The 18,682-nt window shown below is 41.6% G+C and overlaps 1 long non-coding RNA gene across 1 annotated transcript in view; it reads left to right on the forward strand.

The window, feature by feature from the left end:
* Window positions 1-18,682, forward strand: part of LOC115089540 — a 73,314-nt gene that overhangs the window by 41,935 nt on the left and 12,697 nt on the right. The window contains exon 2 of the long non-coding RNA XR_003856151.1: window positions 12,494-12,743. This is a non-coding gene — a long non-coding RNA (uncharacterized LOC115089540). The remainder of the gene's footprint in view (window positions 1-12,493; window positions 12,744-18,682) is intronic.

Genomic DNA, 18,682 nt, shown 5'->3' on the forward strand with positions numbered 1-18,682 from the left:
ACAAAGAATTATCAAGACCACATGGATGGTATAACCGGCAATAGAAAGTTGTCTGTCAGCAAGAAGGTTCCATCTATGCCCTCAGATTAGATTGGCTGGTTTAGGAGTGGAGCCCTGATTGATGCTAATATTTAAACCCAACTGAGAGGGAAGCATTTGCTGACACAAACAACTCCTGAAAATTCTTACTTCCTGCTGGATTGTTCTACATGTTTCTGGGACCTTGCTCCTGGAACTCTGGCTTCTGGAAGTCTTCCTCCTCAAACTCTTGTCCCGGTGTACTCCTAGAACCACCACTCCTGCCTACTTTGGGAATCCATGCCCCAGTAAAATGGGTCTAGTTCAGCTCCTGGACTTGAGGTACCTGGGCTGTTCTAGATCAGGGGGCCTTTTTTCTTCAATGATATACACTACCAGGTCATTTTCATCATGATAATTCACAGTAATCTATGTCATGATAATAGCTCTGCTGGACTGCTTCAATGCACTATACAATGGCCTTATGTGATGATTCACTATGTTTTGGTTTAATCCCTGCACTTCAAAAAGCAGGAAAACCTCTAGCTTTCCTCCAATAGGAGTCTTTTGTAGAACTGGAAAAAATGTGCTGCTCAGAAGGATGCCGGAAGGAGTACAAATCCCAAACTAAGGAGTCACTAGCTACGGTATTTTGAGTAGAGGAGGTGTAGCTAACCACTCTTGCAGTAGTAGACTAGCACCTGTATAAAGCGAGTGCTGCCAGTAATGAAGAAAGAGGAGGAGAGGATCTCAGCATCCCAGAGAGCACAACTACAGAGATTGAGCCGTCAAGACCAGAGAGGCAGCTCAGCTTGGTGAAATGATGGAAGAGTCAGAGAACCCAGTTCCAGAAGAAGGATTCAGCAAGCAACTCACAATATTAAGTTAAATGAAGCTTTCTTTTTTTTTTTTTTTTTTGAAAGAAAACATATATTTAAGCTTTAGGACTGTGTTTTATTGTGAGGAATAAGTAAAATAAATGCTTTCTAGAAGCCCTGAAAGGGATCTTCTTTGTTGAGTTACTACTGCTGAGGTAAACTGCTATATGTTTACTATGAGGCAGGATCTGTTGCAACTTAAGTGAAAATCAAACAGTGGTCAAGATAAGGACTCAAACAATACTAAAGTAAAGCTGAGAGAGAGAGAAGCCTAGTCGGGGCAAGCACTGTTTGTTATAGCTGCCTTCGGAGAAGATTAACTAAGGGTAAGGGACTGTAAGTGATACAGAAAAACTACAGCCAACACTAATTGAATATCAGCTAGTTTGGATTAAGCCTAGAGAACCAAACTACTACAGTGTGATGGGATACTACAACCAGTGTTTCACTGTAAAGTGTATGATGAATTCTGTCTTGAGAACTGTGTTCCTACCTGTCTGAGAGAAGTGATATGAATCTGCTGAAATGAAAAGGTGTTTATGTGCAAAACACCTTCTAATAAAAAGCTGCTGTTTTTGAAATCCCTGCTGTATTGTCACTTTTCAAAAGGAGGAAATATGGAAAGAATGACTGTAATCAGAGGGACTGAGACCAGGTAACTTCTGGGACCTGGGAGCAGATGTTGAAGCCAGTTAAACACTGGTATTGAGAGTTTAAGGGGAATGAAGTTACTTTAGAGAAATCTCCACCATGTTGAATGTCTCAGAATTAAAATCACAGTAAAGGAGTTTAAAGAAACATTTGGAGCCTGAAACAAAGTTGATAATTGAGCTAGGGAAAGTATTCTAGATTGCTAAGGTATCTTTATAATTCCTAGAGAGGTTGAAATGAGATTAAAACAAATATTCAGTCTATGTTGGAATAAGAGGACTGCAGGCTAAAGGGGCAAGTCTGCTAGCTAATGCTGAAGAAAGAAGAAGAATTGGAAGTGCTGAGTGGTATTTTCTTAAGAGTAATTGAAGTGACTCCAGAATCAGCCTTGAACACAACCAGCCCATATTTTAGGTTGGAATCATGAGTAGTGTGCTTTAAGTAAAGCATCGCTAACTCAACATTATTATTTTCTTGTAAATGATTAACTACTTGTCCATGCTATCCCAGGTACTTGCAGGTCCATGCTGTCCTTATTACTTTGCAGGTCAAGTCTCACAGTACCCCAGCATTCACTCTGAGGCCCATGCCTCATGACACCTTACAATAAAAGGCCTTCACCAACTTTAATTAATCTAGAACACTCTAGCATGCCTACTGGAAGGCTGCAAGCAGAAAGAACATATTACTTCAATGGCTCCTAGTGCCTTACAGGATCAAATTTAAAACTATATGCCTAACCTTCAAAGCCTTAAAGGGAAATGACCCAGACTGCCTGAAGAGGAAACTCTCTCTTTACAAGCCTATCATAACTAAGGTCATCCCAAGGATCTTCCACAGCTACCCCTTCTTCAAAGAAAATAAAGTACTCCAACACTCAAAATAGGGCCTTCTCAGGCATAGCCCCTGTCATGTGGAACGCCCTACCAGAAATGCTGCACAAAATTGAAAACTCCCTCTTTTTCAGAAAGCTGTTTAAAACTTGGTTTTTTAGCCCAGCATTCATTGGTAAGAACTACTGACTGTGACCTGCACACACTCAATCTACAACCTATCATGTATTCCTTAATTGACATCAGCCAAAAATCCATATCATTTCCTATATACTACTCACTTTACCACTATCTACTCTGTAAACTGATTCTATTTATAAACATCTGTCCTAGACTAGTTATATCAGTATCATATATCAATGCCTATTATTATCTATTTATATTATTATAAATCATTATAAATTGAGTTGATTTATATTGATATCTATCTTATAATGAACTATTTATATTGATGTATATCCTAAAAATGACTATTCATCTCACTGTCTCACCAGCATCTGTATATCACTCATTTCCAGTATAAGAACATAAAATAAGAACATAAGAATTGCCATGCTGGATTAGACCAAGGACCATCAAGCCCAGCATCCTGTTTCCGACAGTGGCTAATCCACATCTCAAGTACCTGGCAGATCCCATAAAGTAGATCTAATTCCTGTTACTCCCTTCCAGACATAGTCTACCTGGCTAATGTGTTATGGACTATTCCTCCAGAACGTTGTCCAAATGTCATGTAAATCTCGCTATGCTATTCACATTGATCAAGTATTCTGCCAATAGATTACACAACTTGATTGTGAGCTTATGCATCAACATTAGGGATGTGCAGAGAAATTTTTAACTTTTGCTTTGCTTGTTTTCAGATAATTTTTTAATTCATTTTTTTCTTTTTGTGGGCTTTTTTTGTATTTTAATTCATTTCAGAAAATAGTGTACACTCTTTGCATTTATCTTCTATATTTGCAAATTGAATGCACTATTGTCTGAAATGAACGAGTCCAAATATTTTTTAGATATTTAGGGGGACTGTGTATTCATTTTGGAGTAAAACAAAATAGAACAGAATGTACTCAAATTTTATTTCCTCTTGTACAAATATCTCATGGAGTTCAATACAACACTTTTTTGTGCAGTAAGACTTGTTTCATACAGTATATGCATCTGACACAAAGCAAGGTTAGATAGCACAAATAATAATCATGTGCTCATATGTGCATGCAGTTAATAAAATTGCAACATATCTGGTCATGTGTCTGTAATCACATGCTAATGTCAGGGACACAAGCATGTGCTAGATGCACCTACATCTCCTGATTTTGGCATGCATCCAGCTTTTAAAATTCACCTTTATGAGTGATCCCAAACTTCACATTTCATATCAAAGTTGAGTCTCCATTGTCTCACAGAAAATGTCCACACGTTGTTGGGGTTAATTGAGGGGAGTGCTGGCTAAAGAGCCAGGGGGGTTTGGAGGACCTAGCTTTAGACTGGGTGGACTGGTGGGCAAACTGGTGAAACTCATCATGGCATGAAAAATGCCTGTTATAAAATTCCCTCATTTATGCGGCTCCAACCCAACCTACACTGCTGGGTGCGCATAAACGTAAAATTAGGCGCACATATACACGCGCCTAAGCTATTTTATAATGTGTGTGTATGCGCGCGCATGTTATAAAATTGCCGTGTCTCAGGGTGTGCGCTGACGCACATACCCATTTGAAAATTACCAACCTTGTGTGCACATATGCTCATTTTTACATGTGCAACTATTTATTAAAATTCACCTTTTAGTGTGTTCTTTATAAAATGTTTGCAAAAACTGTACTCACCACTCCATTTGTAAACCCCCATGAGAGGAGTCCCTCCTGCTGAAGTGATCAAGGCCTGTGGTAAGGTACAGATGAAAATTAGGAGCTCACGTTGTTCTCCCAGGGGCACTCCCAGAAAATCCTCTCCTGTGAATTGAGACCCAGAGTGCATCCAATTAAGTCTCTTGGAGATAGGGAAGGAGAGCAGGGGTAATAGGAAAGGGAAATTAGTTAATGATGCAATGATCTGATTGTATTTTTTGTTTTAATTCATTGTAAGAGAAATAAAAGTGCTGGAGGCAAAAATGTTATATGCAAATTCTGTAATAACAATGAAATTGATACAAATTCTAACTTATTTCTCTTTCTAGAACTGGTTCTATATTGCAGTAATTATATCCGAAAGTAACCTTTCTTCTTTTTCAATTTGAACTCTTTAACAAATTTTAGAATTGTTTGAACTGTATTACTATTTCCTAAAAGAATTTGATTCTTCGTAGTATAATTTGCTTTTACAGAGTTCCTGTTTTCCTTCAATGGGCAACTACTTGTAACTATGTCTCTCTCTCAATGTCACCTTTTATGTTGTCTCCATATTCTCTCTTTCCTTTTCTTGTGTTTTTTCTTAGTGTGTTTTGTCTTTTTTATTAATTGTTTGTTCTAGTCATGCTGTTTGAGTGCACACATGAATGTTTATGAATATCTTGAAGCTTGGGGAGGGGGGTTGCAGGCTGGTGCTGCTAGGGTGTGACACTTCTTTGTTGAATTTGCTGTCTCTGTATCCTGCTCAGTCTTTCATTTTAGTCTCGATTATTCCTCCTACTACTCTAATTAAAAAAAGGAAAACCTGCCTTCTACTCTGTGCCTGATATTCTTCTGGTAGCTGGAATATTTCCTGCAATATATATCTTGTTGCCTTGTTGTACTGTCTTAGCTAGCTATTTATGTAAATTAACAGATAATTAAATTCCCCTAATCTTTATTATCAATGAAAGAACATCTCTTGTACATAGCATTTTCCTGAGAGTGGCTACTTATGGGATTATTCAGCAAACGAATCAATACTGGCCATTTATTTTTAATAAATACAGCTAGTGCTCCTTACTTATTATGGCACTATTTTCTGCTGTCAAGTACATTTTCAGGCTTTATCTGGACAGAGGTTTTCTTTTATAGATTCTTCCTTTTCACTGAATGGTTGGTTTTATTCTTTTGAAAGTAATCAGTGTAACTAGCAACATTCCATTTATCAGACTATCCTGCAGTCACATACCTCTCTAAACTGATTACAAACATCTACAGATCAGCTTATTTTTAACTAAAGCTACATCTTCCTGTCCCTTACCTATTACATGCACTTTAAATCAAATACCATTAATTATGGTCATTGTTTCATATTCTCACAATTAATTTAGTGTATTCCAGGATTTGTTTGTTTTTTTTTAACTTTATAACACCTCTTGTATGATCTGGTTACAGAGTAGCCATGTAAAAATCTGCTTTCTCTCACAATGTTCTGCTTGCCATTTTAAACTGTAACAACAGTAAAAGTTGTTACTGTATCCTTACCCTTGTGATGTTTCTGAGAGACTACTGATACTTCTCTGAGTCAGTTCATGTACATGCTAGGTATGGAGTTGTTAAATTGTCTAATTCGTCCTGTTTCGACCACCCCGAAAAATGAAGGCAATTTCCCAGAAATTTCGTTTTTCGGTGTTACAATGCACTAACAGGGAATGGGCCTGGCCTTTTATGCAAGGGAGTTGTGATGTCATTGGAGGGCGCAGGGTTAGAGTTTCCCCACGCTGGTGGGTTTAAGTACGATGACGTCGGCTGCGTGCACACCTAGGGGCAGGGCCGAGGAGCAGGAGGACGCGGAGCCCCTGCGGGAGCTCTGCAGTGAGACCAGCGTTGGAGACGGTGAGCGGTGGGGCCATGGATGCTGCAAACTTGCTGCAGCAGTAGAGGGAGTGAGCCCGGAGCTGGTAGATGGACGGGAGAGGTGAGCAGGACCAGCCGTGAAGCGGACGCGGCCGGGAAGCACAAAACACATATTGTCCCACAACATGCATAATTTTGGCAGTATTTAAGGGAGATGTTCATGGGGGTACATTTAGGACAGGAGAGGAAAATGTGCATTTTCAACTCTATATGTCTTATTTTCTAAACAAAAAGTACCTGTGTCAAGCTTCAAAAAAAAAGTATGCATGTGTTTTCTCTTTGAAAACTGATGTATCCATAGACTTTTCCCCAATGCTTGGGTTTCATATTGGTCCAAGGGTATACATTGTCCAGTGCAAGAATGTAGTAGAGGGATGTTTCACTGCTGTTACACATAGAAGCTGAAGACAGGTAGAACCCTCCACAGACACAAACAATACCCATCAAATAATTTCATCATTGATCTTTTTTATTGAAATACAAGAACTTAAAAACTAGCCAGAAATGTAATATTTCAATTCAAAATGAGTTAAAGGGCAAGTTAGGGACTGATTTACTAAGGTAACACAGAATGAGAGAAAAGCCTTAATAAAGAACATAAGAAATTGCCAATCTGGGTCAGACCAAGGGTCCATCATGCCCAGCATCCTGTTTCCAACAGAGGCCAAACCAGGCCAACAGAACCTGGCAATTACCCAAACACTAAGAAGATCCCATGCTACTGATGCAATTAATAGCAGTGGCTATTCCCTAAGTAAACTTGATTAATAGCCGTTAATGGACTTCTCCTCCAAGAACTTATCCAAACCTTTTTGGAACCCAGCTACACTAACTGCACTAACCACATCCTCTGGCAACAAATTCCAGAGCTTTATTGTGCGTTGAGTGAAAAAGAATTTCCTCCGATTAGTCTTAAAGCAGGCCCTTAGAGACATTAAAGCAAGTTGCTCATTATCACCATCATTTGTATCTCATTTAGTCATCTGCATGTGCATGATATTTTTAGTGTGCAGATGCTAATGAATTGCAACCAAATTTAATGTGTATGCTAAGGCTTTAGTACATTTCATCAAGTTGTGTTTGCTTGTTAAACTTGAGTTCATTGGCCATTATATGTTTAAAAATCAAACTATCAGGTGTATTTTGATTGGCACAATGTAGTATGTTAAGGGATTCAATGGAATGGGATACTGATTTCTAGTTAGAAATGGATATTGGCTTGTCTGCAGATCTCTATGGAATTATGCATTAACGTGCCAATTTCCAAAACATTGTTCACAGGTAAAAAGCGTTTTACCCATATAAATTGGCTTTTCTTTTGTTATAAGTTTGCAAACTTATTACAAGATATTTGATTTCACGGTGCTCAATTCAATTGGGGGTTGCAATAGGAGGAGTTATGGGAGTTGTGACGTCAAGAGAGACTGAGGAGAGGGAGATTGGAAAGAGTGAATGATACAAGGAGGTCAGTAATACCAACACATACTTGATCACTTCAAAACTAAATGTGTATTTATTTAGATAACCCTTTGTCTGGAAATATTTGGATTAGCAAAGGACAACTGTTTTTCTAACATTGTTGTGCACTTTAAAACATGTAAAGCACATTGACCTTTAATGACTCTCTGTTTCCTGTAATATGCCTGTGGATGCTTTTAAAGATTATCTATAGTAACAGCAACAGTAGTGATTTTTCTTTGCTAGATATAAGCATCTCAGAGAAAAGTTTACCAACAGTTTAGCTAAGTCGGTTAATATGCTTATACAGTATACTGAATAACTAAATTGTGTTTGTACAAACCTAAGAACTTTATTATTAAATTGAACAAGTTAATATATTGGAATTGACTTTTGTGGTTCTGTTCACTTAATTGATTGAGATATGATTGTTCAATATCTTTGTTATTGACATCATAAGTTTTTTTCAATAAACAGAAAGTTACAAATAAAGGCCATCCCACAAGTTCTTATCCATTGCTGAGATAGTGCAGAACTGTTTCACTGGGGGGGGGGGGGGGGGCGCTAGAGGGCCACGTTGAGGAAGGCAGCATAATCCCATTTCTCTGTTCCTCCTTGACCTTTCTAATGTTTTTTCTTTCTTCAGTTTTTTAATCTTGATGGGGCATTAATATACAGAGTGCTTTGTTTGTCCTCCTGGGGGAATGCTGGTCCCAACATAAGCACTGGAATGGATATTCTCTGATTCTCTTCTCTTCTTACCTCCCTTCCGCATGTTTCTGCAGTTGTTTTGAGGCCTGCCACTGCCAGTTCCAATCTGCATTGCAAACTGGAATTGCTGCAGTACTGCTGCCATTAGCCTGACTTCCAGTGCTGCACTTCACAGAACATATTTAGGGATTTTAATCGTTTTTCAACGATTAAAATTATTGTCCGATAATTTTAATATTGTCTTAAATCGTTATAGAACACAATACAATAGAAATTCTAACGATTTATCGTTAAAAATCGTTAAATCGTGTTAGTGCGCACTAACGGGAGTTAGTGTGCACTAACTCCCAGTTAGTGCGCACTAACTCCCGTTAATGCGCACTAACAGAAAATGATACAAATTGACACTTTCCAGGTCAGTGAAGGTCAGTTAGGAATGAATGTGTATTCCTATTGGCTGGCTGCCCTCTTATCTATTGATGTTACCAAGGTTCCCACTGAGGTGATGGTTGGGGGGATGGGAAATGGAACTGGAAACTCACGAACACCAACAGAAAATGATACAAATTGTTGACACTTCCCAGGTCAGTAAAGGTCAATTAGGAATGAATATGTATTCCTATTGGCTGGCTGTGCTCTTATCTATTGATGTTACCAAGGTTCCCACTGAGGTAATGGTTGGGGGGATGTGAAATGGAAACAGTTGGAAGCTTGACAAAAAAAGTAATGTGATGATCAACACTCATGTGACTAGAACTTGTTTGTTTATTATTTTTGTTAGCAGGCACGTGAAATGCTAGTGCATGTTGAATTTGCCAATCACTGTGCATTTTAGAAAGGTGGTCCTGGCTGGAACTACACAGTTCAAATACATTGACTCCAGCTTGTGGACAAGGCAGATCTCCTTTACTGCACACACTGACTCCAGCTGGGGAAAACGCAGGTCTCCTTTCCTGCACACATTGACTCCAGCTTGTGGAAAAGGCAGGCCTCCTTTACTGCACACATTGACTCCAGCTTGTGGAAAAGGCAGGTCTACTTTACTGCACACACTGACTCCAGCTTGGGGACAAGGTAGATCTCCTTTACTGCACACACTGACTCCAGCTTGGGGACAAGGCAGGTCTCCTTTACTGCACACACTGACTCCACCTGTGGAAAAGGCAAATCTCCTTTACTGCACACATTGACTCCAACATGTGGAAAAGGCAGGTGTCCTTTACTCCACACATTGACTCCAGCTTGTGGAAAAGGCAGGTCTCCTTTACTGCACACATTGATTCCAGCTTGGGGAAAAGGCAGGTATCCTTTACTGCACACATTGATTCCAGCTTGGGGAAAAGGCAGGTCACCTTTTCTGCACACACTGACTCCAGCCTGGGGATAACACAGGTCTCCTTTACAGCACATTGACTCCAGCTTGGGGAAAAGGCAAGTCTCATTTCCTGCACACATTGACTCCAGCTTGTGGACAAGGCAGATCTCCTTTACTGCACACACTGACTCCAGCTGGGGAAAAGGCAGGTCTCTTTTCCTGCACACATTGACTCCAGCTTGTGGACAAGGCAGATCTCCTTTACTGCACACACTGACTCCAGCTGGGGAAAAGGCAGGTCTCCTTTCCTGCACACATTGACTCCAGCTTGTGGAAAAGGCAGGTCTCCTTTACTGCACACATTGACTCCAGCTTGTGGAAAAGGCAGGCCTACTTTACTGCACACACTGACTCCAGCTTGGAGACAAGGTAGATCTCCTTTACTGCACACACTGACTCCAGCTTGGGGACAAGGCAGGTCTCCTTTACTGCACACACTGACTCCAGCTGTGGAAAAGGCAAATCTCCTTTACTGCACACATTGACTCCAGCATGTGGAAAAGGCAGGTCTCCTTTCCTGCACACATTTATTCCAGCTTGGGGAAAAGGCAGGTATCCTTTACTGCACACATTGATTCCAGCTTGGGGAAAAGGCAGGTCACCTTTTCTGCACACACTGACTCCAGCCTGGGGATAAGACAGGTCTCCTTTACAGCATATTGACTCCAGCTTCGGGAAAAGGCAGGTCTCCTTTCCTGCACACATTGACTCCAGCTTGTGGACAAGGCAGATCTCCTTTACTGCACACACTGACTCCAGCTGGGGAAAAGGCAGGTCTCCTTTCCGGAACACATTGACTCCAGCTTGTGGACAAGGCAGATCTCCTTTACTGCATACACTGACTCCAGCTGGGGAAAAGGCAGATCTCCTTTCCTGCACACATTGACTCCAGCTTGTGGAAAAGGCCGGTCTCCTTTACTGCACACATTGACTCCAGCTTGTGGAAAAGGCAGGTCTACTTTACTGCACACACTGACTCCAGCTTGGGGACAAGGTAGATCTCCTTTACTGCACACACTGACTCCAGCTGTGGAAAAGGCAAATCTCCTTTACTGCACACATTGACTCCAGCATGTGGAAAAGGCAGGTCTCCTTTACTCCACACATTGACTCCAGCTTGTGGAAAAGGCAGGTCTCCTTTCCTGCACACATTGACTCCAGCTTCGTGAGGGGGAACAGCACTGAGCATGTGCGACTGGCTGGGACATGGGGGAGGGGAGGAGTGAGGGTCAGGCAGCTCCCCCCTGTCTGTGAAGCCAGCCTCTCACTAGTAATGCAGGGAAGGAGCTGTTTCAGCATCACCATCCTCCCCCCCCCCTCACCCACACACCATTCACTGGCTGGGACATGGGGGAGGGGAGGAGTGAGGGTCAGGAGGAGTGAGGGTCAGGAAGCTCCCCCCTGTCTGTGAAGCCAGCCTCTCACTAGTAATGCAGGCGGGATAGGGCACTGCATGCAGGAAGATCACAACACCCCTGGTGTCAGGGTTAGGGCACTGTGTGCAGGAAGATCACAACACTCCTGGTATTAATAGGGATAGGGCACTGTGTGCAGGAAGATCACAACACCCCTGGTGTCAGGGTTAGGGCACTGTGTGCAGAAAGATCACAACACCCCTGGTATCAGGGTTAGGGCACTATGTGCAGGAAGATCACAACACTCCTGGTATTAATAGGGATAGGGCACTGTGTGCAGGAAGATCACAACACTCCTGGTATTAATAGGGATAGGCCACTGTGTGCAAGAGATCACAACACCCCTGGTATCAGGGTTAGGGCACTGTGTGCAGGAAGATCACAACACTCCTGGTATTAATAGGGATAGGGCACTGTGTACATGAAGATCACAACACCCCTGGTGCCAGGGTTAAGGCACTTTGTGCAGGAAGATCACAACACCCCTGGTATCAGGGTTAGGGCACAAGTTCTAGTCACATTGACTGATCACATTACTTTTTTTGTCAAGCTACCAACTGTTTCCATTTTCCATCCCCCATATACTGTCAGTGGGAACCTTGGTAACGTGAATAAATAAGAGGGCAGCCAATAGGAATACATATTCATTCCTAAACTGACCTTAACTGACCTGAAAAGTGTCAAATTGTATCATTTTCTGTTAGTGTGCACTAACGAGAGTTAGTGTACACTAACCGGGAGTTAGTGCGCACTAACTCCTGTTAGTGCGCACTAATCGGAAAAAAACGATTTTTAATGATTTTTGAACTAAAAAATCGTGCCAAACACAATTTTCTTCTCCTGCCAGACGATTTCTATCGTTAAGACGATAGGGCACACGATTCACATCCCTAATATGGATAGGTAAAGGTCTCCTCCAGGTGCGTGGAACTTGTACAGAATGGCTTTATCCTGTTGCACTCCTGCTCAATGACCTCAGTAAGGGGGTGAATTCCTCTGTCGAGCCCAAGGGGTTGAGCTTAATTCAAACATGGCAGTCTTGGGTGGAGTGCTGGAAATACTGATGAACTTCTGAACTGCAGATATATGCTGCTTTAATTTATATTCTTAAGTATTTGTTTATCCTTTATTGCTGCACAGTCATGTCTTCCAGCAGTGAGCTTGAGGCATTCAATTTCTTAAATGTGTCTCAACCTACCTTTCCTTACATGTAGCAGGACTGCTCACTACTGCATTTAATAGGAGCCTGGAGATAAAGCCATTTCAAGTTTACTCTCCCCTTCACTGTATACAATGTTGTGAAAATAGGGATCTTGCCTTGAGTGCTTCCTTATTTTTTGGACTTCTTTTTTGTGAAGATGGAAGATCTCTGACCTTTATTTTTCTCTCTCCTCTTGTGTTTCAGATTTCTGGAAGTTTCCCCTTTGTGAACATTGCTGGCTCTACACCTTCAGTGGCCCCTTTTCTTTCTCATCTTGATGAAGACAAAGCTTTTATATGCTGCCTCCTTAGCTAAATTCAGATCTTCAAGGGGTCCTTCTGAACTCCAAAACAACCTTTTTGGTATGTCTAACCCTAAATCTGGACCCAATATCACTGAGGCTGACTATGTGATCTCCAAACTGGTCAAGCAAATCAAATGCTTAAGAACAGAGGTAAATAATGCTATCACTGATCTCAAAGAAGAGATTACAGATTTGAAAGAGAGTGTGTCTATGAATGAAGTTCATATCAGGAAACAGATTGTGGATTTTTACAGAAAAATGAAGGAGGTTGAAAAAATTACAAGGGAGCTTAAGGAATGCTAAGATGATCTAGAGAATTATCAGTGAAGACATAATGTCAGAGTAGTTGGTGGTCCCAAAAGTGGCACGAATGAGGACACCGCAAAGCTTCTGAATGAGCTGTTTAGAGCTTGCTTACCAGGTTTCATGGACTGCTTTGTGAAATTTGAGGCTGCAGATGGAAGGTCGGATATTTACCAGAACATTTCTTGCATGTGCTCACTACTTTGAGGACAAAAAGTTCTTTTTACTGTGATGGGGAGTAAATAAAATATGATGCTCCAGGGGGTGAAGATTAAAAACTTTCAGGATCTTTCCCAGTAACTCTGGGAAGAATTTTTGCCCTCTTACTTCTTTACTCAGAGACAAAGGCATTAAATACCATTGGGGCTTTCCATTTAATCTGCAATTCTCATTCCATCCAAGGAATATTGGATTGTGGATGTGGATGTGGATGAATATATGAATGCAATAGATTAGTTAACTGATAAGAGTGAAATCCAGCAGAGGTCTGGCGGTCAGGGGTTGGTCCGGAGGCATGGCGGAGGTTCGGGGGCGGTCCGGGGGTGGTCTCAAGTCCTCTGGCACAGCGAGCCGGCGCACACAGTTACACCTGCCTCAGGAAGGCGTAACTTTGGAAATAAAAGGTAGGGGGGATTTAGTTAGGGATGGGGGGTGGGCTAGATAGGGGAAGGGAGAGGAAGGTGGGGGGAATTGCAAAAAAAGTTCCCTCCAAGGCCGCTCCGATTTCGGAGCGGCCTTGGAGGGAACAGGGAAAGCCATCGGGGCTCCCCTTGGGCTCGGTGTGTGCAATTTTATAAAATGCGCGCGGCTGCGTGCGCATGTTATAAAATCGGGCATAGATTTGTTCGCGACGGGTTGCGTGAACAAATCTACGCCTGTGCATAAGTTTAAAAATCTGGCCCTGAGTGAATAGTGACTGACTAATCCTGTTGCTGACCTTAAGAGGGTTTGGGAAAGGATTTGGGGATTAGACTATGTGATAAAAAGCTGGAAGAGATTTTTTCTAGGCTCCCTAAGGGTAATCCTATTAGTGCTTCTATTTAGGAGTCTGGATACAAAACTTTCCTCCTCCAGTATCTCACACCTGTGCAGTTACATAAAATGATGTTTAGAAGAGACCCCCTTCTGTTAGATGCAGTATCAGGGTAGGGGAACTTTTTTGCAAGTCTGGTGGGATTACCCTGTTATCACAATATTTTAGTCTGAAGTAATTTCTTGGATTGATAAAATTAAACAGGTGAAACTCCCCCAGGAATCCACAATTATGCTCCTCAGAAATAATTTGAAAGTTATTAGTTTAGACTTTTCTAAGTATCTCACGTTGATCATCAAAAGGTTAGTGGCAGTATGCTGTCTCTGCTTTACATTGGAATTCCACCACCAAATGTCCTATCACTTTATGGTTTCAAAAGTTATAGCATATTTATTCTATGGAATTACTAACTCATCTGGTAAGAGACACTTACCTGGATGTTTCAAAGATTTGGAAACCATTTGTGGGTTTTGCTGAGGTAGGAGTATTGGATCCATTCAAGGGATGACAGCTATCTCTCTCTTGCTGTTAATTGGTTATCCTTTTCTGCCATTCATGTTGCGGTCCCGGTCACAAGTCTTGCGACCGGGCCCTTACCTTTCGCCGCCCGGCGGCGTCTGCGGGAGACTCGGGGCTGTGCGGGCTCCCCGGAGGCCCAGCAGCAGGACGCGCGGGCAACAGGCCCAGATCGGGCCTTCTCTCGGCGGCGTCTCCACGAGGGAGACGCCGCCGAGACTTCCAAGCTGACTCCTCCCCCTCTAGGTACGCGCATGCATGGGGAAGCCCAATTTAAAGGGCTTTTCCCGCCGGACCGTGGCCCGCCCCTTTAATGACGTCAGATGCCAGCTAGGGTATAAGCTGGTGTCTGCATCCTTCCTGTGCCTTGCAAAGAGGTTCCCTTCGTGACTGCTTGCTGCTGCTGCATTCTGTTCCTGTTCCTGTTCCAGTTCCTGGTCCTTGGACTCCTGGTTCTGCTGCAGTCGTCTTGCTCCTGATCCTGCTCCCGTCTTCCGGTCCTGCCTTCGCTCCTGGTAACCTTGCTCCTGCTCCCGCTTCTCCTGCCTTCCGTTCCTTCTTCCTGCTACCCTCGATTGGACTCCCTGGCTCCTACTTCAGCTCCTACTGGCTCCTACTTCAGCTTGCTTCTGGTTTCTTCTTTCGCCGTCTGCCTTGACCTCGGACTGTTCTTCATCTCTAAGCTTGATCTCCTAAGTCCCAGCGGTCTGGGACCTCATGAGCTCCTCTCGGGGGGTCCGCAGGCTTCCTGGGTGAAGACTCCAGATCTCCGTGACACCTGTCTCCACCCACCGGTCTTCTTCCTCTCAGCAGAGCACTGTTCCACCTCACTCTGCAAGACCGGCCCAAGGGTCCACAGCTACCCGCAACAATTCATCATTTTTGGTCTCTTTGTTCATTTTATCACTCTTTTTATTGTTCTTGGGATGGCTATTTATGACAGGATTTTTTTTGGGGGGGGGTATTTGTGGGTCACATAGGAGGTGAGTTGGTAATTTTCTTTTTTTTTCTTTCTTCTGTTCAGTACAGTCTTTAATATGTGATTGTAGTTTGTTCCCTATTAATGTTTTTACCAACTGTTGGTAGGCCAGATGCTTGTCTTAAAATACTTAATTCTGCCTATTTACTCTTTGTAGTTTATGTTAGGTAATATTATTATTTATTGGTTTTCTGTTACCTGTTTTCATAAAATGTTCCATAAAAAAAAAAAATGTGTTCTGTATCCTTCAAGGTCTCAAATGGTTCCCATAGTCTGCAAGACAGGTGTCACACTGGAAACAAGGCAGCAGTAGGTGAATAGTAAGTCCCTCACAGAAAGCATCATCAAGTGGGAACTATTAGCAATGGTTAGGAGGCAGTTTATTTTTCCCTACCAAGCTTGGTTGTCCATCTGCAGTCTTGCCATCTCTGGTCTGAGGTCCTCTGAGATGGTCACTACAATGCAATATGGATGCTCTTAAAACGGGCATCCAAACTGGGTGCCCGTTTTCCTAACGCGTGCCCATCCAGGATGTGTGATACAATATGAAAAGCCACATTAAAAAAGACTTTCTAGGAGAAACTATGTATCCCTAATGTGTCCTTGGCATTGGGTGCCCAAGAGAGGTGGCAGTGTGCACAGCCATGGGTTAGGAAAACAGATGCTGTTAAATTGAGCGACCATTTGCCTAACCTGACCGCTGTCAAAATTTTTTTTATGTTGCTGCTTTCTGTGGTTCCTCCTACTTAGTATTGTGATGATATTAAATAAGAGGAACCACAGAAAAGCAGTATTTTCTGCTTTGCTGTTGATAACTTGGGGTGGCTCAAGATGTAATGTCAGCTCCTAGAGCTGACATTAATTTTTGAGAGTTAAAACATGTCGACCGCACAGTGATTTTTTACATCAGGGGTATAGTAGCTAATAGCCTCATCAACATAACATTTACATGTGATGAGCACTATTAGCTAGGCACAGGTTTGGATGCATGTTTTGGATGCACTACTGCCATTATTGCATTGGAAGTTATAGCACATTCAAAAAGCACGTCCAACCGTGCGTCAAGCTGTGTGCTAGGCTAAGCGCATTGTATTGAATTGGCCTCACAGTAGGAGACAAAATGCTGTAGTTCAGTAAGCAGGCTATTTCTGCCCAAGATCACTAGATAAACACTAAGGACAGAACTATCAGGGTTTTGGACATGAGAAATATACTGTACATGGGGCTCTGTTATATAGTTAGTTAGGAAGATTCCTTATTGGAGTAATGGAGTAATCACGCATATGGTCTGCTGTGGTCATTATATCTACAGTATGAGACAAAATGCAGTGGTGATCAATAACCAATAAGCTGTTTTATCCAGATAGATATTAATGAGCATAAAACTAGCAGATGGATATCATAAAACATGAATACATACTTTACTTATAAATACATAAATGTGCATACATAAGCACCTACGTCTCTTAAATGTGCATGTACTTGCAGACCCTGTCTCATTATGGCCTTGAAATGTTCTTCTTTTATAAGCATATATTTATGCATGACATTGGCAGTACTTGCATACAGCTGAATTTTAAAAGGCCAGCATACACCAAAACCAGCAGATACATGAATATGTTGGGCCAGTGCATGCTGGGTGGATTTTAAAAGCTGCTGAGTATGCACATATCTCCCACTGTGCACACAAATGAAAAGTTCCAAAAAAGGGCCAGGGCATGGGCATTCCTGGATTTTAACTTCAAATTAGCATGTAAATGCTTACCCCCCAAAGCATGGGCTGGCATCCCCTGCTGTGTAATTTTACTTCTGCTATGGAGGCTGTGTAATTTATAAAATAAAGATAAATAGATAGATCAGCAGGGTTTTAAGGGTCAGAGCTAACAGGGGAGAAGGGAGGCTATTGTACTAGGAGGGTTGGAAGTCCTATCCCTTACTTGGGCAAACTGGGAATGAACTGGGAAAACTGGTAATGGCGTCAGCGTGCATGCCTTTTAAATTCCCCCCACTTATGCTGTAGAAGCGGCATTTGTGCGCACAGGAGCACATCCACTTAAAAATGCACGCACGCGTGCACGTGTTCAGTCAATTTTTGTAACATGCATGCATATACACGCAATTGTTGTAAAATAGCCATGTCCCTGGGTGCAGGCCGAAGAACACGCGCACACGTGTGTTTAAAAGTTACCATCATATTGCTGACCTTATGAAAAATGTACTTGGCCCAAAGAAACATTTATACATGTACAACCTTATTTGGGATGCATAAATCCCATGCAGGTCTTCATAAACTACCCCATAGTGGAAAAACAGGAATTATACAGAGCCACGCTCAGCAGTATGTATTCTTGGTAGGAATGTGATTAAGGTGTAGGAGGCAAGGTACTGCCTATAAAACAGGGATGTGTTTTCATCTATGAAAGAAAGTGGAGGAGGTTTGTGTGATGTTACAATATGTTTTGGGGGAAAATTGTGATTTTAAATTGTGCTTATGCATATTTTTGTTTCAATTTGTATAAAAGATAAATTTTTATTGTAACCCACTGAGAAGTCTGAGACATTTGACATAGAAATCAAATGTTAAATCAGCCTAATAACCATTTAGCCAGGGGGGGAGGGGGGAGGGGGAGAGGCAGGTAAATGTACACATTTATTGGATACCCAACAACAATTTTTGTAACTCAATTTGCTAATTATATTTTTTGAAAATAGAAAATATATTTACATTGGAAATTTAGGTTCAAAAATTGCTTTATTGCATTCAGAAGTAGCCAAATTCCTGTTTAAAAGTTAAATCTGAAGCATGCATGATATTTGACATTTACTGGTTAATTTGGTTATCTGTCATTTTTTCCTTTTGTTAATCATTCTCTAGAATTTCAAATAGTTTGCTTTGGGACAAGTCCACAGGTGCCTTATAACAGCAGATTTTGCATCAAGTTTCAAAGAAAAAGATTATTTGTATGTTCAGTTTCAAACTGTAAACTGTAACAGGTAAAGTGCCCGTGATATCTTTCCTGCTTTTTATGTGGATAGATTTTCTACTAAATATAATGGGAGTAATTTTCTAATGCATTTACATGTGTAAAAGGGCTTTTTGAAATTTACCCAGGGACTGTATGCATAAAAGTACACACAAAACAATTTTGTGTATACATTCATGTGCATTGCAAAGAAAGATTTCTGGGGGTGGAGTTGAGTCAGAAATCATTTACGTGAATACTTTTGATTTTCAAAAATATGCTGGTAAATATTCAT

This window comes from Rhinatrema bivittatum, chromosome 4 (assembly GCF_901001135.1).
Source record: "Rhinatrema bivittatum chromosome 4, aRhiBiv1.1, whole genome shotgun sequence".
In the NCBI taxonomy this organism is placed as follows: domain Eukaryota; kingdom Metazoa; phylum Chordata; class Amphibia; order Gymnophiona; family Rhinatrematidae; genus Rhinatrema; species Rhinatrema bivittatum.